The following is a 26,799-nucleotide window of genomic DNA, read 5'->3' as shown; positions in this document are numbered from 1 at the left end:
TCTTACTGCCTCATTATGTTTGATACCCACAAGGAACAAATTGATCTCAATTTAGACCAGATTAGGGTTTTCAGAACTTTTCTGCTGAGCTGCTTCATTTGACACCCTCTTTGAGAGTGCCACATTATGGTGGGTTTAGCTGCTTCCTTTCAAAGCATTCTCACCGACTGGGATGATGGAAACAAGCTTCTTATCATGAATACTGAAGCTGCAGGTAACTTCAGGTGGTATGTGTTAAACTGGGCTTTTGCACTAATCTGGCTCTCCTTGTGAATGGCTTGTTCATTATGTCAATATCAAAGTGCAGGGGAGACAAGAATTTGAAAGAGTAGTCTTGTCTTAGGCTATAGAGTTTGATAGATCTAGATTCAAGTTTCTGTTCCAATCACTTACTAATTGTGTGACTTAGTACAAATGACAGTTGGGTTGATGGGAATGGAAAATTTAATGTCCGGCTTATTCAAGTTGTTTTCTTTATTTCATCCTGGAGAAAGAAGTAACTGTAGAAAGTAAGATGATAACTATCATTTATCCAGAGCCCATATTGTGATGAATAATCAAGTGTTTTAATAGTAGTCATTAAACACTTAGGTAGCACTTACTGTGCCCCAGGTAGTATTTCAATTACTTGGCATATATTAACTTATTAATTGTCATAATATACTTGTAAGGGAGACATTATCACTATTCCTATTTTATAGATGACAAAATTAAGGCACAGAGATATTAAATGACAAAAAATATATGTGCTGACATGAGAGGTCCATTGTTTCTCCTTGCCTTGATCAAGTATAGCACTGTGCTCTCATTCTGCTCCTCTATCAGCCCCACCTTTGGGCAGCTGAAATTGCCTCCTGTCCCACCACTACCAGTGATTGGAGGAGCACTCAGAGTGCTGGGTTGCTGGCCAGTGAACTTTCTGAATGTGGAGTACCTCCATGGATACTGACTAGGCCGCGCTGATGTCCCCAAATTCTACTCAGGACAGATCCAGACAAAGCCCAATGATAGGATATACTGTGTGTGATTAAAATTATTTAAAATGTGATGTATTTTCCAAGCCAGGAAATACGGAATTCCATTTTAAGCATCAATATAGTGCAAGAAGGTACACATTATGACCTTATATTAACATTCATAAAGACTAAGTATGAAAAATCTTATGTGAAGGGACAAGAGTGTATTCTCAGCACCTTAACATTTTTATAGTAGGTGATTTTTTTTAAAAGTGTTAATGCTGTTTATTGTACCTTTGAAGGCATGCATGACTTCTCTGATCTCTTATGATTCATTAAAGGAAAATCTTAACTTCAGACACAAGCACAAACACACATGTGATTACTAGATTTTGTAAAAACATGTAATTATAAAATTATCAGTGAATTATGCCTGACTATAAAACAATATTTAGGAATTACTGAAAAGATTTTTTGCGACATCCACATTACCAGGATTACAAACAGAAATCCAAAAACAATAACCAGAACACTAGAGCTTTTCCAATTTAATCCTGATATTTTTTCTTTTCTAAGCCATAATTTAAATTCTCTAAGCCAAACATTGTTTTTGAGGACTTACTGGTTTTTTTCTCTTTTTCTTTTTGAGACAGAGCCTCTCTCTGTTGCGCAGGCTGAGTACAGTGGTGCCATCTCGGCTCACTGCAGTCTCCGCCTTCCGAGTTCAAGCAGTTCTCCTGTCTCAGCCTTCAGAGTAGCTGGGACTACAGGTATGCGCCACCACACCTGGCTAATTTTTGTATTTTTAGTAGAGACAAGGTTTCACCATTTTGGCCAGGCTGGCCTCGAACTCCTGACCTCAGCTGATCCGCCCACCTCGGCCTCCCAAAATGCTGGGATTACAGGCATGATCCCCTGTGCCTGGCTTATTTTTTTTCTTTTTAATTATAAAGCATACATCACATTTGTGTTAACAATACATCACATCGTGCTTGTGCCAACAGTAGAGCCATTCTAAAGCATACTGATAGTTCAAAGTTACTTTGGAATGGCTTTTGAGCATACTATAACTGGACTGGGAGCAGTGGTCTATTTATAGAAAATAACCCTCACTTGGTGGGTAGAAACCATTATCTTTGTCGAATCATGACAAAGTACAATCAATGACAAATGATAACTTTCAGTGGAATTTTCACTTCGTTTGTGGCATATATAACTTAATAGGTACTATAGCAGGGAGTTCTAGGCAGTAAAATAAAGTGTTAGTCAACCATAAATCAACAGCTAGCTTTGAATGGGATGGGCCACTGATCCACATGCTTCACAGCAACACTGGTTGGATCTATGCGGTGGTTACTGCTACAGCTGACAGTGGCTGGGTGAAACAAGGCTCCAAGGCTTGGAGCTCAAATTGAATTTTTTTTTCTTATTACTAGCACTCTGGCATCTTCTTTTATACTGCCCACAGGTCACCTCTATCATGTTGTTTCTTCCCAGGCACCGCAGTGAGAGGTTATGGCTTTGTTTGCCTGATCTTTGTCACTATTTTTAGGTTCTTCAGGTGATGACATTAAGTTTCATGTCACCCTTAACTCAGTCAATCGAAGAGCCAAATAAGTAAATGCCTAAGATCACAGAATCCCAGAATAGTTTCACTTCTGCAAAACTGCCAGCAGGCCTGAAGACCTTCTCTAAATAATTTTCGGTTACTAATCCCAAGTTATAGCGGAGAAACCTTTTCAAATATGTACATTTGTGAAGTACCGGGGATGACTTATTAGTTTTTCCTTGGGTACAAAATCAGAAGGTGGGTTTTTATTTTCATTGTCAATATTTTCATTCCTCTAACTGATATTAGAGGGGTAGTGATCAACCCTTCAGTTTATATTCTTAAATGCTAGTTATATTCTCTTGTTTGTGTCATCATGTCATATAGCTCTAGGAGAAGGAGAATGGGATAGCAGGACAGAAATGGTGGCAGAAAGTGTTTTACATTCTTCTACTACAGTATAGTATTTGAATTCTTTTCTAGCTCTTATACTTAAGGTTCCATCATTCCATATTTTCAGTCTGGGGTTTGGGTCATGAATTAAATCCAACAGAAGGTATTGATGGCTACTCAATTCAGGTGAACCAGAAGTCAAGTTCTACAGGGTTAGATAACAAACAACGCAATGCAGGTACCGTTATAGGTCCAGGAAAGCAAGGGCAAAAATCTAGACAGGGATCCACAAATTAATCAGTAAATTAATTAATTTAACTTAATAGCAAGTGAAGAAGCAAGGCTGGTAAAATAAGGAACAAACAGATAAGGAACCAGGCAAATGTTCTGAGCTACAAAAATTCAAGAACTAAACAGTAGCATTTTATGTGCAGCCCATTAACAACCAGACCCCTTTCCTTTGCCATTCCTTTTATTCCTTTAGTAGAACTCACTTGTTTTGAATCACATTCCTAGAGACTTGATTCTGTTTTCTTTCTTTTTTTTTTTTTGAGATGAAATATTGGTCTGTTACCCAAGTTGGAATGCACTGGCACGATCATGGCTCACTGCTTTTTGATGTGTGTGTTCAACTCAGAGAGTTCAACTTTTCTGTTGATTCAGCCATTTGCAAACACTGTTTTTGACCATTTGCAAATGGACATTTCAGAGCTCATTCAGGTGAATGGTGAAAAAGAGAGTATCCCAGGACAAAAATTAGAAACAAACTATCTGAGAAACGGCTTTGTGATGTGTGCATTCAACTTGCCCAGGCTCAAGTGATCCTCCCACTTCAGCCTCCTGAGTACCTGAGGCCATAGGTCCTCGCCACCACACCCAGATATTTTGTATTTTGTATTTCTTTTTTTTTTTTTTTTGTAGAGATGAGGTGTCTCCATGTGCTCAGGGTTGGTGTCAAACTCCTGGGCTCAAGTGATCCGCCCACTCCCACCTCCCAAAGTGCTGGGATTACAAACATGAGTCACTATGCCTGGCCCTTGATTCTGTTTTCTAAGATGACAGCTGATTGAACTTACTCTGCAGACAGGCTCCAAAGTGGATCAGATGCTCTAAGCCTTAGCCACACATTATAATCAGCTCATGAGCTTTACAAATATAAGAAAAGCCCAGGCCCTACCCACTACCAGTTAAAGCTGAATATCCAGGGTTGCTACTGAACATGAGCAGGTAACATCAGCATCATTGATCCCTAAGCAAGCAGCATCAGCACCATTCAGTGGCTTGTTAAAATGCTGTCTCAGGCCCAACCCCGGATCTACTGAATAAGAATCTGCATTTTAAAGAAGGCATCAAACGATTTGCATGCATATTAAAGTTTGGAAAATGCCGCTCTAGTAGAGGTCAGCAAACTTGTTCTTTAAAAACAGTGAATATTTTAGGCTTCGTGGGCCACATCTAGTATTTGTTTTCAACAACCCTTTAAACATGTAAATGTCATTCTTAGGTTGGGGCTCACAAAATCAGACCATAACTGGACTTGGGTCACCCCATAATTTATAATGCCAATTTGCCAATGAATAAACTAAAGATCATGAGTTCAAATTTCTTCCTTAAGACGAGAGAGTAATGGAGTGGTAGTTACAACCCAGAGTCTGCCTGTATTCTTTCCACTATTATATTCTGCTCTTTTAACATCCTACGTCTCTTAGGGGTGTTTTCATTTTTGACTGTGCTCTAAAAGGACCAAAGACCAAATACTACATCAGTCAACCATAGTCCCGCTTCTTTAGTACTTACTACCTGCCAGACCCTGTTCTAAGCTTTCAACACATATGAATTCATTTAATAATCTTCATACTAGTGCTATGTGGAGTTACTATCATTATTCCCATTTTCATTTGGGGAATCTGAGGATTAAAAAGGCTAAGCAGCTTACCCAAATCTCACAACTTTTAAGTGTAAAAGCTAAGATTGTTGAACCCCAAGGCTCATGTATGGACACAATACACTGCAGTCTTTCTACCCTTTAAAAACCTATAAGTACCATACTTCTCAACCTTAGGTGAATATAAAATTACCTGTGGTGTTTCTTAAAATATAGATACTTGGGTACTACCTCTGGAGAGTCTTATTCAATAGGTCTGTATGGAGGCCTAGGTAATTAAACTTTACAGGTGCTTCTGGTGCCCAGTGAAGTCTGATGAATATTATATTAGCATAAGAAATAAGTGTCTCAAGTGTTAAAAATGTAGATAGATTGTAATTTCAGTACACAAAAAGAAAGTTGCATATGTTCTAGAACATTCAGGAGTATTACTAATCTGCCTCTGCTGGGGTTTTGACACCCTGTCTAGACTTACTGGGGATTTGGAAAGAAAGGGACTAGGTACTGCTCCCTTGTCATATACTAACTGGATGTAGTCCTGCTTTATACGGATTATTTGGAACCACAGATTTACCATCTGCTTCCAGAGGCTTCAGGATGTGCATTGCTAATGGTTGAGACTCTCACTATAGCCTACCATCTGGGCCATGGGATAATATATGGACTAGCCAGCTGCTCTGGTGGTTTCAGAAGTAGGTTATTTTCCCTAGCTCTAAAACCACAGAGTTGTATCATCTATTCCTTTTCCAATAGATCACAAGCCTGGCTTCTGTAAATAAACACCCTCACTGCCAAGCAGTGCCCTCATTTCTATGTCTTCAACAACTAGAATGGTCCACTGAAATTTTCCAATCTGCCTTCTACTGCTTCAGCACCTTCCAAAGTTCCCTTTTGAGTACCATAAGTTACAGAAGCTAACCCATCTACATCTAGCTCTGAAATAGCGCTCTTGATTTCTCTTGGTTGTTCAACAGTCTTCCCTCAAAACCTCTCTCACTGCCCTGAGGCTGTTAAGATTCATTTTCACTCTCCTTCCTGTGGCTCCTTCATATGGTAGGGAGCCTGCAAACCACTGGGCTTTCAACCTTCACTTGCTGTTCCATAGCACTAAGCTGTTGGTCATGAAATTTATAAAGCAGTTGGTTAAAAGCCCTTAAATCAATCTGGCTGTTTAAAACTGGAGGCTGCCTTTGGCAACAACATTCTTAAGCATCTTGTTGGCTGGTATTTTTAATTAACACAGCTAATTGCCTTGTAGTATTAGTCCAGGCCAGCAGGACACAATTAACAAGAGAGACAAAGACAGAGATGTTGTTAGGTCTAAGGACCAACTTGGGAGAGCTTGGTCTAAATCTTATTGCTAGGTTAAACGAAGTTGCCCTAAATCCTTTAAAGCGTTGCCTTTATCAGACCCTGCATCTGAAATTTCTAGACTTCGGCAGCAGCAAGGTTCTCTACGGCGGTTCAGTCTCAGGATTTTTAAAGCAAGGGACTAGGGTTAACTCATTGCAAACATTTCACAATCAAAGATACTTAGTCAATATTCAACACCTACTCATGTAACTTAACTGTAAATAACATCGTTTTAGACTGAGAAATTATCATTAATACACGAAAAGCTAATTTCATTCCCCAATCATTTCCAGGGCTAAATATTAATATCCTAGTTTTTGGTTGGAGACTCAAGAGATTTAAGCAACCTTTCCAGGAGGTAAAGATGTGGTAAGTACTAAAGATGTAGTAAGTAAACGGTAGGGTTAAAATTTAACACAGCCCTCCTACTATCAAATTACCTATAATGATACCATGATCACGTAACATTTGATTTAATAAAAATCTTAACCAATGAGAAAATTGCCAGCTGATACTTTGAGCAGTGCTTACTAACTGAAGCAAAGGAGACAACTCTCAATATGATACATGTAACCAATCCATCAAAGATAGAATGCAAAATATGTGTCATTTGCTGTGGCATAATTTAAGCTTGCACTTGAAATGGACACTGGGAGCTGTATCTCGTTTTCTTCCTTCTTGGTGAGGATTAGTTTGGGTTAGAATCCAAGTGACTTGGGAAAATGTATTTGTATCCTTCGTAAGTAACAAAATAGAAAAGGAAAAAGGCAGAGCTCCAGAATTAAGTGTTTTATAGCCAGTACTTGACTTACATATGCAGTGAAAACTCAGGTTGGTTTACCTGCTCCTTCCCAATTTATCTCTGTCTTACAGTGAGTGTTCATAAATGTTCTAGTATGAAAATATAATTGGAAAGTAAAATCTTGGTTAACTAGAGCTCAATTAACTATACCAGTTGTCTAGCTCTTTTTTTTTTTCTTTTGAATCGTTCTTATCAAGAGAAAGAGGCAGTTCTCAAGTAACAAGCTAACAATTAGGACAATTAAAGATAAAATAAGATTTTCTCAGGATCCAGGCGGTGTCCTAAGGTTGGGGTGCATGTAGCCTAATATCCTGCATCTAAATTAACCATGATATCACAGACATATCCATTTATACTGTGAAGTCTCCACTTCCATTTGTGGGTTAGTTGAAGGAGGCAGCTGTGGGGTGGGTAAATAGCTAGGTATTTCTGCTGGGTATTGTCACTCAAACTTAGTGTTTCAGTTTACTCATCTATAAAATGAAGATATAATCACTGATCTCAAAGGGTTACCTTGAAGGTTAATTATTATGTTATTTTCAAAATTTTTTAACCTGTAAAATACTATCAATTTAATAATGGTTAACATTATTTGAGTATTTACTATGTATTGAGCTATTGTAAACATTATATACAAACACACACACACATACACACAGTATTTTGAATATATATTTATTTAATCTTCACAACAACTAGAGGTAGAGAAAAATATGAGGACACTTAAACACAAAGGATTTTTATATGCATACAAGAATTACTATTATTCATTCAAAAATATTTGCTAAACACATACTTTGAGTCAAGTACTCATCTTCCTTCATTTTTTCTGTTTTAACTCCTCCTCTCTTCTCTCCCTCCTCTCTCTCCTCATCGCTTTTTCCCCTCATCTTTCTCCTCTCTTTTCTTTCCCCTTTTTTTTTTTCTTATTATTTTCTTCTTCTTCAACCTCCTTCTTCAGACAATAGAGAAAGAATGGAAGACTCAGTCCAAAGACTGCAGAAGTTCTGGTGTTTTGTGACATTGAGAAGATCAGCATCTCCTTGCATTTATTGTCTTTCACCTTCTAGGTGATGCTAAGGATCAAATGATATGAGAAAATATTTCCTACATTTAAAAATGTATACAAAGGTAAGGTAGTGAAAGTGTTACCATTGATACCACAACCACTACTAAACAACATCTAACATCTTTTCAGGCCTAACATCCTGGGCCTATGATTCTCTCTCTGTAACACAGCACAGAACTGATGCACTGGATGATGAATTGGGGAACCATTCAATGTCAAACAAGGCAGAACGACAGACTGGAGAGTGATCTTTAGTTAACCAGAAAATGACAGCAGCTAGGCCATCCCTTGAACAATCAAGCTTACGAATGTTCATAGTCTGCATTGAATACGTACTGATCTACCTAGGAACCTGATGCAATAGGAGAAGAGACAAACTGCTAAATATGAAAGGTATGTAAGAGTTATAATAGCAATTTGTCACATTCTGTTAACTGAATGAAGATATGTACTCTTATCAGAAAAAGAAATTAAGAACTGTCTGCTCTGAAAGGGCAGAGAATAAGTCAATTAAACTTGCCCTGCGAAGCACTCATCTGTTCATATGGTTGCTGAATAAATGCTTATTGATGATAGGCATGAAGCAATTAGGAGTTAGAAGTATAGTCATAAGCCTTCCAAACGTTGAAAATCGTTGGCCAAAATTCTAGCAGACTTAATGGATTTATGAAAAGCTCTGGTGGTTTCATTTAATTTAGCCACGATCATTAGTAAGCCTTGACTTTGTGGCTAGCATGGGGTAGGTGCTGGTGATAGAGGAATGACTGCTGTTCTCAAAAAGCTTTGTATTTTGGATATTAGTTGTCCCTGTTATGATATAGGAGGGCTCTTATGTGGAGGAGAAAAATAGCCCCAACAGTGATGGAGTTTGCAAATTAATTGGACAATAGAAGATTACTGAGTCAGAACAAGAACTGAAACCCACAAGACCCATGAGAATCTTGCAACCTTTAGTCCTCTCCAGGCTGATCATTCAGCGGAGAAACGCATAGCAGAAGGGTTCTTCAGTGGTCACAGTTCTCCAATAATTTGAGCATCTGAATCTCATCAATTGGAAGGATATGGGGAGCAACCTAATTTCTATTAAATCATAAAAATTCTCCATGTATGATTGTATATATGAGGGAGGAGGGGAATTAAGACCATGTTTCCAAACTAGTACTCATGAAATGCTGTTACATACAATGTTAATTAGGAAGTCAAAAAGAAAAGGTTAAAAGTTGAAAATATGTTATATCCATGCACTGCAGAACTACATAAAGACTTTAATACGCCCATGCACCTTGTAAATCTCTAAGAAAAAGGAAAATCCGATTATGATGCCTGAGACCAAGGCTAGCCTTGAATCAAATCACTTAAGCCCTGGAACCAGTGACTGGTAACACAATTACCGCTGAAAATAAAAGGGCTGAAAGAATCATGCAAGCATTTTAGTGAGTTATTTGTATATGTCCTTACAATCTGGAGAAGTACAATATGACTACCAATTCTTCCTTACGCCCTCCAAATTCCCAGACAAATGCTTTGTGTCACAATTTATTCCCTTGCATCATAAATCATGCTTTGAAATCCTACACTTATAAAACTTCATTTAGTTGCCGTGATGTATCTGGTAGCCATCATCACAAGAGTATTAAGGGTTCAGTGTGTGTACACACATATGGATGTGTGTGTGTCTGTGTGTGTGTGTATGTTCTCTTTTCAGAAGATGGACTGTCAGCACAGTTCCCTGCTATTGTGTGAGTGGTAAATGCCACAGTGCACAGTCATTTATTGTATCTCAAATTGTTACTGGCATTAATAACTGTAGAACTATGGCTGTATTTGTTGTGTCAGCCAGATATATTCTTGCTATTAACTTTTGAATAACAGCAGCGGCTCGTCTAATGAAAAATAATGACTTTAAAACAAAGAACTCCAAATAATTTGATTCCACAGAGAAGCCAACAGCAGAAAAGCAGGGATCTTCTTCAAGTTCCCACTTTTCCTGCAGCACTAGTTCTGAATGACAGTTTTAGCTGTGTCTCTGTAGCAGTGTGGGAGACATAAAAATTAATTTGAATATCTTTTTTTTCCTTTCACCCCTAAGGTCTCTGGGGATCTGAGCAATGCATTTGAAATGCCTGATTATAACATTCTGTTGGATAAATTAACCTCCTAGTGTGTAATGCTTCAACTCAAAAATGGATCACAACATATGCAAACCTAATAATTTGAAAAGGCTGGGTAATTTTCCGTTGTGTGTGTGTGTGGAGGAGAGGATATTTTTATTCCTCTTAGTAAGTTATGAGAAATAGGAAACAATCACATTCTCTGCTCAATAGGAGGTTTTGCTTTTTTTTTTTCTTGCATTTGCAATGCCAATTCTAAATGTGCAGTTGCAAAATGGCATCTTGGCTTATAAGGCACACCACTGTGATTCTGTAGATTATAAAGTCATTTATTTATGCACCCATTTGTATACAGTCTTCATCGCTACAGCATCTGTGAGTCTGACATTACTTAAAAAACACAATTAAATTTGAATACCTCATACTGGAACCTTATTATAAACTTGTTATTTCTCTTTCCTTAATTTCATTCCATTATTCCTCATTATAGTTTTCTATCATAAACAGTTCTTCAATTATTTTTCCCCCTGGGGAATTTACAACCAGAGATAAAACCATTCTTTCTTCCTTCCACTCCTATTTCAGTCTCCTGAACAGTGGCGATAGAGCCCTACTATTTTCTATTTCTAGGACACTCCTATAAACTCCTTAAAGACTGAAGATCCTGCCCAGGTGAATGTAATTTATCTGTAACTAAATTCAGGGTAAAAGCCAAAACAATGGTGGCAGTTATCTTAAGTTTTATTTGTTGCTAAAGTCCAGTAAAGTTGATCTTTGTCTCTAAGACTGTTTCCTCATCCATAAAATAGGCATTAGAAATTTATTCTAGCCATTTCACAGGGTAGATTAGATGTTTTTATTTAATAACCTGGAAATGTGTTTTGAAATCATGGAATCTCATTCAATGTTAGATAATAATACCACATAGTTAATGTTTATGGAGCTGTTGCTATGTGCCAGGCACTGTGCCAAACAATGTGTTCACATTCCTTCATTTTATTCTCCTGGTAACCCTTGAGGTAGGTACTATTTTAATCCCCATTAACAGATGACAAAAATAGGCACACAGAGGCAAACTAATCTTTCCAAGGTAAAAGCAAACAAACAAACAAGCACACACTAGGAAGTAGCAGGGCTGGAACTGAATTACAGGTCTTTCTGACTCTGTAATCTGACTCATAGTAGTCGAATTGGAAAGCGGATTGAAGGTATGTGCCGTCTATTATCTATGAGGTGGATCCTCTTGGGAGCCCTGAAAGGCAGTCAAGGTAAGAAAATTATCTACACTTGAGTAATGAGAAATGTGATGCTGAAATGAATCTTTGAGTGTGGGCTGGGCTTGGAAATATAGGATTGATAAAAATGGTGACTCACGCCTGTAATCCCAGCACTTTGGGAGGCCGAGGCGGGCGGATCACCAGAGGTCAGGAGTTCAAGACCAGCCTGACCAACATGGTGAAACCCTGTCTCTACTAAAAATACAAAAATTAGCTGGGCATGGGCATGGTAGCAGACACCTGTAAACCCAGCTACTTGGGAGGCTGAGGCAGGAGAATCTCTTGAACCCGGGAGGCGAAGGTTGGAGCTAGCCAATGTTGCGCCACTACACTCCAGCCTGGGTGACAACAGCCAGACTCCGTCTCAAAAAAACAAACAAACAAACAAATGCAAGGAGCAGCACCTCAGCTGGGGAGAGCAGTCAGGGATCTGTAGATGATTCAAGTTTGCTGAAACGAAGGCTATTCAAAGGAGTCAAATGGGAAATCAGGTAGGCTGGGCTCATTAATAGAGATTTGAAAGACAAACTAGAGATTCTGGATTTTCTCTGGTGGAATAAATTATGAATCCATTTTAGAGTTAATATTCCAAAAAAATTATGTAAGAAGAACAGGAGGTGGAAAAAGGTTATAAGAAAGGGAGAAGAAGAGCAAGCATAAGAAAAGGAAGAAGAAAAGAAAAAGTAGAGGAAGGAGGAAGAAAAGGAAGGGGAAGAGAAAGATGAAGGAGGATGATGAGAGCAACAACAACAAGGACAACAGCAACAAAAACAAAACCTGGCACACATGGGGTTTGTTCTGGTACAGAAAAGAGATTCTATACCTCCCAATCCTAGCCCCTTCCTGCAGCCCCCCCACACTCACACACACAGATGCAGGTGAACTCATGCTGAAATACCTAACTCCAAGCTGCTGGTTGTTTTGCACTAAGGATGGAGCCTCAGATTAGGTGGCACTTTGGTTTCTGAAGTCATTACTTGGGCATGTTTATTGGATAAAAGCATTTCCTGAAATCTTGGCTAGAGGACTTAAATGACTGTACATAATGAAGTGTTAGGAACTTTATCTTTTATGTTCAGAGGGATGCATAATGGAAACGATGTTTCTGCATATTCAGAAAAGAGAAGTTCTGGAGGAGTGCTTCCTGAGAGAAGGTAAAGGCCATGCAGTGAGAAGGTCTAGTCTACAGAGAGTGATAATTGGCAAACTAATTTCATGCAGATGTTATGTTCAATGTTCAGGTGTTTTCTGATTAATTCTGTAATTCTACTTTGTTTTCCTTGATCTTCAATTAAACTCTGCTTTGACAACTCAGGTGACTAACAATGAGAAAATATAGTGTGAAAGATGGACAATGTACTCAAGTTTTGGAGCAAAGCAGACCAGAGAGTTGGAGCGGCTCTCAATCATGACAGGGTGGCAGGGTCAGTCTGAGAGAAATCAAGAACTGAGCTAGAAGCTAAAATAACACTTGGGGCAGTAAACAAGCTACCCCCTCCCCTACCCCAGGAGTTATCAAAAACCTGACAAGGCACTGGACTTCTTACATTTTGTGCAGTGGGAGTCTGGAGTTCTTTTATTTAGATACCAAATCAAGGGGGTCTCAGGATGTTAGAGGATTCAGTGACATTTGGGCAATGTAAATAACACTTATGAGTGTTCCCTGTTCCTTGTTGTATTTTTATTCATGTACTTTTCTGTAAACAGGAATTTAAATAGCTTTCTGGCCAGGCGCAGTGGCTCATGCTTGTAATCCCAGAACTTTGGGAAGCCAAGGCAGGAGCATCGCTTGAGCTCAGGAGTTTGAGACCAAACTGGGCAACATAGCGAGACTCCATCTCTACAAAAAATGTTCTAAAAAGTACCTGGGCCTGGTGTTGTGTGCCTGTAGTTTCAGCTACTTGAAAGCCTGAGTTGGTAGGAGCACTTGGGCCCAGGGGGTCAAGCTGTACTCACGCCACTGCATTCCAGCCTGGGGAACAGAGCAAGAGTCTGTTTCAAAAAACAATTTTTTGATAGCTTTTCTTTAGCATCAAGGGTGTCCTAACTATTGACTCTTGATTATTGATGAAAACACTTCTCTCCTTCATATTATCATCAGCATTTCCCTCTGTTCCAAAGGGTAGGTTAGCCCCCAGGGTCACTGGCGAAGGCAGAAGGCATCCTGTTTCCACTTAGTATTGGAAATTTTCTGACCAAAACTATTTAATGTCTTTTATCTTTTGTTGATTTTCACATAGTATTTGGACAATTTTATTGGAGCTTTTCTCCCTGATGAGAATAATTCCATATTTTTAACAAGTATGCCAGTTTCATGAGTAGGAGACATATTTATAATTTGGATATATTTCTGTAAAATCCTGTTTGAACATCAAAGCATGGGGAAAAAATATTCTTTTTTCCTGGCTTGATTTAAGCAAAATGCCCTGACCAATAGATGCCACACAGGAGATGCTTAGCATAGAGAGCAAATATCTAATTGCATACAAAACACAATATTTACATGTTGATTTATACCTTTTTAATGTCCAGAAGGTAGTCTTCACATCCTCATAAAAGATCTAATTATTTGGTTAGTGTCAGGCTTAAATAGTCACTGAAATTCATAGCAATTAGAACTGATTTTCTTTTCAGGAGTGCTCTTGCATCCTTGCAGTTTTCTCAAGAAAACTCGTCTGACCTCAGGCACACAAAGATTAGTCCAAGAAAAGTATGATTCTGAAATAGCACAGCCTCAGCAAACGATGAGTCACAAGGACTATTTGAGTTCACCACTCGGGGACTCAAGATCATACACCGCAAGGGGTTTGCTCAATGTTGCAATGAGTGGCTAACCCATCCAGAGTAAGAACTTTTGTTCCCAACTCCCAGGCTAGTAATGTGTTCATTACCACATTCTTCCCCTTTAGTAAGCCATTAGAGTCAGCTGGCATGCTTGAGCAATAAAAGCCCAGCTTTTCTTGTGTCAATGTGAAGATCAACCTCCTTCCCTCAACCTTTCCCTTAGGTAAATGTTTTTTTTCTTTTTTCTTTGCCACATTAATTCACCACAAGAGCATGTTTTTGTTTGTAAGTTATTAATACTTTCTTGGTCAAGATCTTCCAGTGGCCACTCAATAGCTAGAGAAAAAACTTTATTAATTTTATCCTATTCCTCAGAGGTTCTTCAGAGTTTCCTACTATCTAGTAAGCTGGCAATTCAACTTTATTTTTTTATTCATGAAAATAGCAGCTTCCATTATGGAGCACTTATTCAGTAACAGAAACTGTGTATCTATTATATCATTTAAACTTGTGAAACAGGCAGTATTGTCATACTTATTTTTATAGATATGAAACACTGTAGTGCTAGAGAAGTTAAATAACTGGCCCAAAGTTATTCAGCAGGCTTATCAGACTAGTCTAACTCCTCAGCTGCGGTCCTTCTTGTCTTCAGCCTATCTCACCTCTTCCATGTAGCCAATGGGTGGGACCTCCCCACCACATACTTGGCTTCTTTTCACATTTAGGCCTCTGCTCATCATTTACCACTCACCCAAATTGTCCCTCTTTATTATCACTCCAAATCCTTCTTTCAAGGCCTATATTAGTTCCCCATTGTTGCTGTAGCAAAATACCACAAACTTAGTGGCTTAAAACAACATAAATGTTTTAGTTTATAGTTCTGAAAGTCAGAAGTCCCAAAATGTGTTTTATGAGGATAAAACCAAGGTACCCTCAGGGCTGCATTTCTTCTGGGGGCTCTAGGGGAGAGTCAGCTCCTCACCTTTCTCAGCAACTGGTTTCCTGCATTCCTTGCTGTGGGGCCTCACTCTGACCTTGGCTTCCATGCTCCCATCTCCTCTGACTCTCAATCTCCTGCCCCTCTCTCTCTTTAGAAGGATCTTTGTTAATGTATTGAGCCAACCTGGATAATTGAGGCTAACCTTCCCATCTTAAAAGCCTTAATAACAACTGAAAAATTAGTTTTCCATGTAAAGTAGTATGTTCACATGTTCCAGGAATTAAAATATGGACATCTTTGTGGGGGGCATAATTATTCTCATCACAAAGACCACTTCCAATGTCATCTCCCCTCTCAGGACTTCCCAAAAGGCTCAATTGCCAGGCTATTTTATCCTATATCCTATATCTTGATATATCCTATACAAGATATATCCTATATCTTCATATATCCTATACAAGATATATCCTATATGTTGTTCCTTACATCTTCTTAGTTTTTAAAAATATACCTTCCATTCATTTTGTACATTTGGAAATTAGGCTCCATTTGTTATGGGCTTGGATTGTTACAGCTGAAACCTTAGAGAGTATCCACTCCAGGGATGACAAATGAGTTTCATCTCAAATGTCACGTCCATGCACCTGGTAGAAGCAGTTCAAGGTTGTGTATTGGAAAGAATTTTGAAGCTCCTTCTGGTTTCAAAACAAAGAGGGCGGTGATCAATTACAATGTTTGACATGAAGGCATAAACAGAGGATAGCAGCTCGGGGACCACATGCTGGACAGTTTTACCCTTCTTACCTATGTCTCTCATTTTGAAAATGAAGAAAGACAGTTAGAAAAAGGAAGCTGGCTTTTACAAAAGTTCTACTATGTATCTGGCACTGTTTTCGTATATAACCGTTTAACTCCTTTGATTCTTATAATGAGCTTATAAACAGATGTCAGAAGTAGAGACTAGGTTTCTAAGAGTTTAAGGAACATGTTCAAGTGTCCAGTGGAAAACTGTGAGATAAAGATACAGACTTACCTAATTGCAAATCCATTTCTGTCCAGTATAATAAACTAGGAGATTAAATTACATACACAGGCCACATGAAACCAGAAACATAACTGGTATTAGTAACTACCCTTCCCCAAAAAACACAGGACACATAGGGGGACACATGGCCACATTGCTGAATACTTAAACTGGAACTTTTATAAGAAATCCAAGGCACATAGTTGTTGCAACTAAAATGCACTGCTTCACAGAGCATAGGTTTTTGTATTTGTTTGACTGAACTCAATGATCATAGGACATTATTTATTTTCCCTAAGTGAAAAACTGGCTGATTTTTTTGGTTTTGAGATGTCCCCCCCTTTTCTCTACACCAGGGCCTTGGCCTTTAATATATATATATATATGTGTGTGTGTGTGTGTGTGTGTGTGTGTGTGTGTATTTATTTATTATAGGATTATATAATTATATTCCTATAATAGGAATTTATAATTTATTATAATTTATGCCTATAATATTCCTGTATTTATAGGAACAATATATTTATTTATTCCTATAAATCAGACCTTCCTGCCTCCTCTGTCCCTGTCATCTGAATTAACATGCTTTACAAACTGTGGTTCTGATCAAGATGTCACAGACCAGTTACTCTAGCTCTCACCTAGTGGTACCCATGCTAAGGAAACATTCCCCCAAGCCAAAATTTTTTTTCCTAAAGTGCCACTTGTTAATAAAACTTCCTGCAATTAGGGCAAATATGATTTCCCAGCTATGGATCACCTTACTGTCCTGCTTAAGATTTTCAACCACTTCCCATGTTTTTCTAGGGAAAAGCCACCTTCTTTTTATTGACCACAGAGTCCTCCTTGTCTTGAATGCTGTCACACCACTAACCTCATTCCTTCCTCTCTCCTTTGGCTCCCTCCCTTACCACCTTGGGCTCCTTGACTCTGCCTGCCTGCTTCTTCTTTTTGTCTGGCTCCTGGGTTTTTGCCATGCCTTAAATTATATTCCTTAGGTTGCATTTCCCTTCCCTTGATGTCCACACAGCTGCTTGTGTGATTTTTTAAAATGTAAATCTGACCCTGTTATTTTCCTGTTCAAAATCATCAGTGGCTTTCTCTCATCCAGATAAGTGGTTCTGACGCCTGACTGATACGTTACTTGTATAGTTGTAGTTCCAAGTGTCACCGTTCAGTCCATACCAGAGCCAAGATTTTTATTCAAAAGGCCTGAGGTGAGGTAAATAATAATGTCCAATGTCCCATGGGTCATTCCAATGAACAACCAGGCCTACAGGAGAGGCTCAATCCTTTATCAGCACACATATAGACCTTCTGGTTTGGTCCCATCTAGATTTATGTTTCATCGCAATCTACATTAAACTTGACCCTCATCCCCACTGCACCAACCAACCCCCAACACTGCTGGATTTTGGTCACTCCAACTTAATCATGGTTTTCTGCACATTGAATTTTCTTTGCTACGTTTTTTTTTTTTTTTTTTTTTTTTTTTACCAGTTTCCCCCTGTGCTTTCAAAGAAGAAAAGTTACACTTGGTTTTTTTTTTTTTTTCTTTTTTCCAGTTGCCTTCCTAAAATTCAGCTCAAAGGCCAGTTCAGTCTGTGATGACCCTTTCTCTACTATATTCATAGACTGAGTAAATTACCTCCTCTCCCTTGCATCCATTTCTTTTTTTCCCTATTTCACGCCATACATAGTAGGTGCATATATTTATGGAGTACGTAGAGAATATTGTGAAGACAGGTATACAGTGGGCATAATAATCACATCAGAATAAGTATTCATCACTTTCAAATATTATAATTTTTTGTGCTATAATAATCTAATTATACCAGTCCTCTCTCCATCTAAATTATACTCTTTTAGTTTTTTAAATTACAATAAATTACTGTTGACTGTAATCATCTGTTGTGCTACTACATCAAGTAGCCCTTTGGGAAGTGCTGTATTATCATACACACATACATCACTAACTCAACTCACCAACGCTCTCCCGTGCCAACCACTCTTCCCACCCCTAATGGGCAACCATCCATTGTGTCTAATATGAGTTCAGCTCTTGAGATTTAGCACCACAAATTAGGAAAACCATAATAAACACTGTAGCGCTTTTCTCCTTTCTGTTCCTGGCTCTTATTTTAACTAACATAATGTTGTCCGTTTACAACAGTCAGTGCCATGCTTACCAATTGGGTTTCCTATACACATGGACAACTGATCAGGATCATTCACATCTTTTTTTTTTTTTTTCCTTCTTACATAATAACCGCCTGTAACTTATTTCATTTTAAGTTTGTCCTAAGTATGTTTATTCTTTCCCAAGATTAGGAATTTTCTAAATATTTTCTTCATCCATTCATCTGTTGGAAGACAACCTTAGATTGCTCCCCCGAATCCTTCTTGGCTACTGTGAATAGTGCCTACAATACACATGGGAAGTGAGGGAATATCTCTTCAATATATGAGAGTCCTTTCCCTTTTACATAATTATAAATAGCAATGCCTAGGTTTTTCTTTGTAGCTTTATAAAATGTGATATATATATGATATATATATATATATATATATTATGGAATATACCATAAATGTAATATATGTATGTATATATATGTGTGTATATATATATATAGAGAGAGAGATACAGATATCTCCTCTTCAAGACTCTTTAGATTTGCCTTTTGAAGCTATTTTCTAGATCTTATAAGCCTGCTTAATTTTTTTTGTTTCCTCTGGCTGTATATTTTCAGTTAGCCTATTTTCAAGCTCACTAATTCTTTCTTCTCCCTTATCAATTCTGTTATTGAAAGACCCTGGTACATTCTTCAGTATGTCAATTTAGTTGTTCAATTCCAGAATTTCTGCTTGATTTAAAAATAATTATTTCTATGTCTTTGGTAAATTTCTCTGATAGGATTCTGAATTCCTTTTTTGCATTATCTTGAATTTTGTTGAGCTTCCTCAACATAGATATTTTGAATTCTCTGTCTGAAAAGTCACATATCTCTGTACCTTTGTGATTGGTCACTGGCACCTTGTATAGTTTGTTTGATGAGGTCCTGTTTTCCTGGATGGTCTTTACGTTTGTGGATGTTTGTTGATGTCTGGGCACCAAAACGTCAGGTATTTATTGTAGTCTTCATGGTCTAGGCTTGTTTTTACCCTTCCTTCTTGAGATGGCTTTCCAGGTATTTGAGGTTACCTGGGTGTTGTTATCTGCGTAACTCATATCTGCATCTGGGTAAGTCATATCTGCATCGGGGTATCCCAAGACCAATAATGCTGTGACACTTGCAGTATTCTGCCTTGGTGGTCTTGGGTATGATCTGAGAGAATTATTTGGATTACCAAGAAGAGACTCTTGTTCTCTTCTCTTAATTTCCCCCAGAGAAGTGGAGTGTTTCTCTCCATGCTGAGCTGCCTTGAACTGGAGTAAAGAGTAACACAAGCACTCCTGTGCCACAATCACTGGAACTGTGCTTGGTCAGACATGAAATGAACATGGCACTCAGTCTTACCCAAGCCCTGTGGCAAGCACTGCCTGGCTACTGTTGATGTTTGTTCAAGACCTAAGGGTTCTTTAATGAGCAAATGATGCATCCTGCCAAAACTGTGTCCTTCCCTTCAAGGAAGTGGGTTCCCTTCTGGCCCAGGGTGTGTCTGGAAATGTCATCCATCTGGGAACTAGGGCCTAGAATGGGAGGCTCGGGACTCTGCCTGTTGTCCTACCCTACTGTGTCTAAGCTGGTCTCAGAGTTGCAAGAGTTTTCTTTACTCTCCCCTCTCCTCTTTTCAAGCCCAAGGAAGAAGTCTCTCCCAGAGCTTTGAGCTGCACTACCTGGGGCTGGCGGATGGATGACATAAGTGCTCCCTTGGCCACTGTAGCTAGTCACTCTTCTGTATCACTTCTGGTTACTATATGATGTTTATTTCACATACAATGCTCCATTTATAAAATAGATATCATATTTATTTTATGCATTAAATAGAATGTTTATGTTTCAGTCAAACTTGGCATTGTGCTAGAAACATAACTGCATTTTAGTTTTAAAACGTACAAAGTGGTTTTATTCTTATAGTACCTTATGTGATTCTTTCAACAGCTCTATAAGGTAAGTCAAATATTACCCTTCCTTTGGAGATAGAGAAATGAGATTCACAAGAGGGCTTTCCTCATATAACAGAGAAAAATAATGTGAACTCAGTTTTCTCACCCTAATGAGGTACCATAAATGATATACCATATAACATCATGTGATATAACATATGCCATCTCAAGATATAAATTTCATAGTGTATGATATAATGTCTCAGATTAATAGACAGGGAATATAGCAAATGTTTTACATAGGATATTATATCTTTGTTAAGAAATGTAATGCACTGTTTCATAAGAAGGCATACTTATATTTCTATTAATAACTATATCCATTAAAACAAAAATGCCAAAATTATCTGTTAGAAAGTAAAATAAGAAAGGCTTAAAACTTCCCATTTCCAACTATTTCCTTTTCCGCATTTTGATCCTGAGGATGATTACAATGTCCTAATTTCTATTTTGGTAAGTAGGTTTTCAGCAGGGTTCCCCAGAGCCCCAGCAAGCTCAGGCAGATACAAGAGCAGCTGCACTCAGAAAAGTGTTAGACACCAAGGAATTGATCTAAATTCCTTTTTTACAGCCTTTTCTTCAGTTTATTCAACAACTTTTGGAGACCAAATCCGTTAATAAAATGTCATGATATCATTTTATTTATTCTTACTGTTACTTTCAAAATCAGAAAAAAGGTGAGATTAGTGCATGATGAATATTCAGTTTGATAACTCTTTGTTCATTCCAATCTAAAGATACAGACTCTCACTTTCAGAAGAATATAGCTATTGGCATTATGGGGAAAAGCTACATGGAGGTCAGGCAAATAAAGAATTAATTTTAGAAATTGATAACCCTTCGTATATTATGAGGAAGAACAGCTTTTCTTCATACTGATGTTGTCTACTAAGTCATCTATTAAAAACTCTTGACTTTATTATGAGAGGATTTGTCATGGACAGTGGCATTAATTAAAACCCTTCATATCATGTGTCAGGATTAATTTGTCCATATCCATTAAAATCTCACTTTAAAATGACAGAAAATAATTTTAAAAGTATCATCTAGGCTGGGCACAGTGGCTCACACCTGTAATCCCAGCACTTTAGGAGGCCGAGGCAGGCAGATCACAAGGTCAGCAGTTCGAAACCAGCCTGGCCAACAAGGTGAAATCCTGCCTCTATTAAAAATACAAAAATTAGCTGGGCATGGTGGCAGGTGCCTGTAACCCCAGATACTTTGGAGGCTGAGGCAGGAGAATTGTTTGAACCTAGGAGATAGAGGTTGCAGTGAGCTGAGATCGTGCCATTGCACTCCAGCCTGGGTGATAGGGCGAGACTCCATCATAAGAAAAAAAAAAAAAAGTTTCATCTAACTGGAATACCACAGATATTGAACTCCAAAACACTGTAATCTGGGGCCCAACAGGGAAGATCATTAAAGACGTTGATTGTTTCTATATTTTTAGTCAACATGAGAGGTCGCATCTTCAACCTGTGTGGCAAGATGGCTACAGCCCTTACAGAATTATGTTTAGAGAGGTCAACGTCCATAGCAAGGGGTAGAGTGGTCTTTCTTCATCTTTCTTGGGAGTGGGGAGACTTTCACCAGACTAATCCCCACCCAAGTGACTTTCCTCCATGATCAGAATTGTGTCACATGAACATTTTTCTGGATAGGTGAATCATTGGCATGGGTGAAATGGGTGCTGGGAACTAATCACAATGTCCATCACATGCTATATTTTAGAGTGTTTCTTTGAATAAGAGTAACACAGCTCTATACTCAAAGCAAGATGAGCAGATTAAAAGAGGAGCTGGCCAAGTTGAAGGTAGTGCAGGTTTAAATAGAGTATCGAAGCATATGGCCATTAAAAGTCATGGTTAGATCCACAATGATGCTATGGTGTTTTCTAAAGATGTGGAAGAAACTTAGAAGTCTAGCTCGTCATGGGCACGGGCTTCCTGAAGCATGCCCCTTTGTTAGCAGCAGCATATAAGGCCATATTGATATTCTGGAGCACGAGAAACTAAAATCCTTTACTTTGGATGAAAAATCTACCTCTTTCCAACCACTGGATTTATAGAGGATGAGAAACAGTGTTAAAAGTTTCTTTTCTTTAATTCTTATCAGCTCGGTGTTTTTGTGTTAAGTACCACTCACTTAGAGGAAATAAATATCCTTAGTTCACCCGAGAATAAGAAAACAAGTCTCTAATCAGACCAATACAAACATAAGCTCCTTTTGATGCCAACAGGCAGAGCAGTTTAATAATTAGTCTCCCAACTCAATCCACTTCAAATACACAATGAAGCAAAAAAAGAACTGAAGCTGCTCACATTCTCTACTGAAGCATGGATTGAATTGGGACTGGGAATGAAAGTGAGAAGGTTAGTGGGTACAGAAGTGGGCAAAATATAATCAGGGAAAATATTGCCTGAATTGCAGGAACTGACACTTCAGATAGCAAACTAACTTTCTGCTGCATAACACTGGCCACATAAATAAAGAAACATTTTTATGAGCCATCTGGATGCCCACATCATGTTACCAAATCATGTCAAACTAATTCACCTTATGACGTGTATATTTTAACTCTTTAACAACTTATTTAGACTTAGCCTGGAATTATGATTTTTAATCTGAATTCAGCTGCAGGTTCTTACAGTTATACTACTTTGGGGTAAACATTTCCTTTTTTCTCAGTTTAAGACTAGCAAGTGATAGGCAATATTATTTTAGTGCATTTTAATGGAGAATATAAGATGAGAATATCCAAAAAATTAGACCATTTGTTTTAGAATGATAGAATGTGCTCACTGGTGTGAATATGATAGAAAGACACAAAATAGCACTATGTGGAATACAATTATTATTGCTATTATTAATATTTGATTAATATTCAAGTCTCTCACCAGGACTGGGCAGCAACAAATTCTTCATTCTCATTGTTTTCCAGAATTTTAAAATATTTCTTAAGTATTAAGCTCTTTGTTTTAACTTGTAAAATATCTAGTACAGTGATATAAAGAGGGTAGCGTAGAACCCCACACTTGAATTACTCAGTTTGTCAAATAAAGTTTTACTTAACTTCAAAGTCATGAAGAAATAAGAGGCAAATAATATGAAGAAAACTGTGAACATCACACTGAGCGGACACTGCTTGTTTCCCTCTTTGTTTCTGGGATTCTAAGGATTTCCATAAAGAAATCAAATTTTCCTTCTTACCATAAAGCCTCATTTCAGTACTTAGAGTTTTGGTGGAAGTGGTTGTGTAATTTTATTACCTGAAAATAATGATGCTGACTATATAATCCCTTAAAAGAACTTATTTTAAAATAGTTAATATGAGGAATTTTTCTTAGAGGATAAAAGAACTGGGAACTACATAATGAATTGCAGAGAGGAGTATGGTGGAGAATTATAGTGTGCCTTGCGTCCGGAGACTAAATCCCAGTGAAAACTTCTGAGGAGACATGGCAAATACTAGAGAGAGGAAGAAGTCATGAACAACTTGCTGGATGAGGTGAGTTTTCACTGCTACAACATAAGATTAATTTGTAGAAGACTAGCCTTTCCAAGTGGCTACTTAAATTTCTACTTCAATGTGTAATTGTAATTTAAAACTGAACATGCCCAAAATTAAACTCTTGCCTTATTTCGCTTTCAAAATGACTTCTCTTCTAATCTGCATTTGAACAAATGAAACAGCATAGCATCAGCCCAAAACCCAGGAGTTGCTTTATCTATTTTTCTCATGGTTGACTTCCAATTCACGGAAACTATTGTGATCTCTATCTTTAAATCACGTTGTGAATTTGACCACTACTCACCCTTTCTACCTGTTAACACATTAATCTACCATCTTCCCTCTTCTAGATTATTATAATTCCTGAATTAACTTCTCTATTTCAATGATTTCTTCCTAAAGTCAATTTTCCAAATAAAATTTAAGGTCATCTTTTAAAAATGTATATACAAACAGTTCACTCTCCTGATCAGAACCATAATATGGAATAATAAGAATAAAAGTACTCTAAGTTCTGAGACAGTTGTATATCACCTGCCTTCTTCTTAACTCTATGAAAATCTCTCTCGTCATTCTCTCCCCTCATTCACTCTGGCTTGGGCCTCTTCAACATCAGTCCTCTTGCTATTCTTTAAATGTAAAAGCTTATTCTTAGCCCAGGTCTTTGCCTTTTTCACTTCCTCTGTAAGGTTCTCCTCTTCCTTAGATCTATTCACATCTCTTCTTCCTCTTAACAAAAGCCTTTATGTTAAGGTGGGCAGTTAAAACAGCAATAATCAATAATGTGAAACTTAAATTTCTGGTCAAGATAGATTATCAGGAACTATTATCTCCAAACAAAAACAATTTATAAAACGGACAAAACATATAAAAATGGCTTTCAAATTATTGGACATTAGGCAACAAAGGACAGTAATTTATAAGATACAGAAAAAATGAGAGAAATCTTATAATTTCCATTGCTTAATTCCTCTAATAGCATATAATTTACATTAAAGGGTGGAGAACTTAAGCAGAGTCCATTATACACAGTGAGCCAAAAAGATGGAGCCAGCATTCTGTGGAAGCAAGGGTGGTGAGAGTTAATAGGATAAAGAGCCAGAGAGAAGAAAACTACACAGGGATAAGGCCAGAGATCTCTACAGGATCCTCTTCAAGTATTTAGTTAAGTACTGATCAGCACCATAAAACTACCCAAGGTCAGAGAAAGAACTATCTGAAAAAATTAGAAAGAACAATGACCAGCTCTCACAAAAGGCAGGAATAGAACCTGTTTTCAACAATCAGAGTAGAGACCTGACAATTCACAGTAAATTAGTTGGACTACTAAAAAGGTCTTGCCTTAGTAGTAGAAAAACTTACACCTGGAATAAAAGCTACTCTGCCCTCTCCTAACAAATCATAAAAGCAAAACCCAGAAGTATCAAACTGTTTCCAAGTAACCATATAGCAGAAAAGAGTTAATATTTTTAGCAATACAAAAAATATTCAGCGTTCCAAAGAGGCAAAACTCACAAGGACTTGCATCTAATAAAAAATTACTAGAAGTGCAAAGAAGCAGTAAATTATGGCTCACAATAAGAAGAAATGTCAATGGAAAGGTAACCAGAAATGACACAGATGATACAATTTGTAGACAATGAAATTAAAACAGACAACTGTATTCCAAATGTTCTTAAGCTAGAAAAAAGACTGAATATGATATAAGTAGAGACATATAAAATAGGCTGAGCATGGTGGCTCACGCCTGTAATCACAGCACTTTGGGAGGCTGAGGCTGGTGGATCATTTGAGGTCAGAAGTTTGAGACCAGACTGACCCATATGGTGAAATCCCATCTCTACTGAAAATACAAAGATTAGCCAGACGTGGTGGCATGCACCTGTAGTCACATCTACTGGGGAGGCTAAGACAGGAGAATTGCTTGAACCCAGGAGGCAGAGGTTGCAGTGAGCCGAGATCGTGCCACTGCACTCCAGCCTGAGCAACAGAGTGAGACTCTGTCTCAAAAAACAAAAAAAAAAAAAAAAAAAAAAAGAGAGAGACATAAAAAAATACATTGAAGAAACAAATCAAACTTCCAGGAACAGAAATTACAATGTTGTAGATACAATATACTAGATGGAATTAATGGCAGATTAGACATTGCAGAAAAAATATAACCTTTGAATATGAAGGCTTAACAATGGAAACTTCCCAAAATAAAATGTACAGAGAAACAAGAATAAGGAAAAATAACCAGAGAAACAAGAAGCAGTTGGACAACTTAAAGCAGTCTAACAATGCCTTTAGTTAGAATCCCTGAAGGAGAAGAGAGGCATGGGAAAACATAAACATAAAATTATATGTGCGTGTGTGTGTGTGTGTGTGTGTGTGTGACACAGTGGCAGAAAATTTTACAAACTTGATAGAAGTTATAAAGTTATAAATCCAAGAAGCTCAGTGAACCCTAAGCATAAGAAAACGAAGATAACTAAGCAAGGAATATCATAATTATATCATATTTTTTAAAACAGATATAATTTTAGGTAATCAAATGAAAAAATAAACAGTTTGTATAGAGAAAAAGAGAAAGCTGGCAAATTTTTCATTGAAAACATTGCAAGTAAGGAGACAGTTAATCAACTTGTTTAAGTCAAAAATGAGGGAAAGAAGTCTGCTGTCAATAGCTCTATTTAACATACACTGAAGGTTTTAGTTGGCATAGTCAGTTAAGAAAAAGAAGTGGCCCGGCGCGGTGGCTCAAGCCTGTAATCCCAGCACTTTGGGAGGCCAAGGCGGGCGGATCACGAGGTCAGGAGATCAAGACCATCCTGGTTAACACAGTGAAACCCCGTCTCTACTAAAAAATATAAAAAAACTAGCCGGGCGTGGTGGCGGGCGCCTGTAGTCCCAGCTACTCAGGAGGCTGAGGCAGGAGAATGGTGTAAACCCGGGAGGCGGAGCTTGTAGTGAGCAGAGATCCGGCCACTGCACTCCAGCCTGGGTGACAGAGCAAGACTCTGTCTCAAAAAAAAAAAAAAAAAGAAACACATGT

The 26,799-nt window shown here is 37.9% G+C and overlaps 2 long non-coding RNA genes across 2 annotated transcripts in view; one reads left to right on the top strand and one right to left on the bottom strand.

Annotated features, from left to right (window-relative positions):
- LOC108519438 (uncharacterized) overlaps window positions 1-26,799 on the bottom strand; it is a 180,266-nt gene that overhangs the window by 81,049 nt on the left and 72,418 nt on the right. The gene's annotated exons all lie outside the window — the stretch shown is intronic.
- LOC108519435 (uncharacterized) overlaps window positions 1-26,799 on the top strand; it is a 91,787-nt gene that overhangs the window by 16,404 nt on the left and 48,584 nt on the right. Inside the window, exons 2-5 of the long non-coding RNA XR_001882622.1 lie at window positions 6,430-6,505; window positions 7,900-8,069; window positions 8,178-8,400; window positions 23,599-23,759. This is a non-coding gene — a long non-coding RNA (uncharacterized LOC108519435). The remainder of the gene's footprint in view (window positions 1-6,429; window positions 6,506-7,899; window positions 8,070-8,177; window positions 8,401-23,598; window positions 23,760-26,799) is intronic.

Source organism: Rhinopithecus bieti, unplaced genomic scaffold (genome assembly GCF_001698545.2).
Source record: "Rhinopithecus bieti isolate Rb0 unplaced genomic scaffold, ASM169854v2 scaffold_2350, whole genome shotgun sequence".
NCBI lineage: Eukaryota > Metazoa > Chordata > Mammalia > Primates > Cercopithecidae > Rhinopithecus > Rhinopithecus bieti.
Note: the sequence above shows the minus strand (reverse complement) of the source record. Positions and strands in the feature narration are given on the sequence as shown.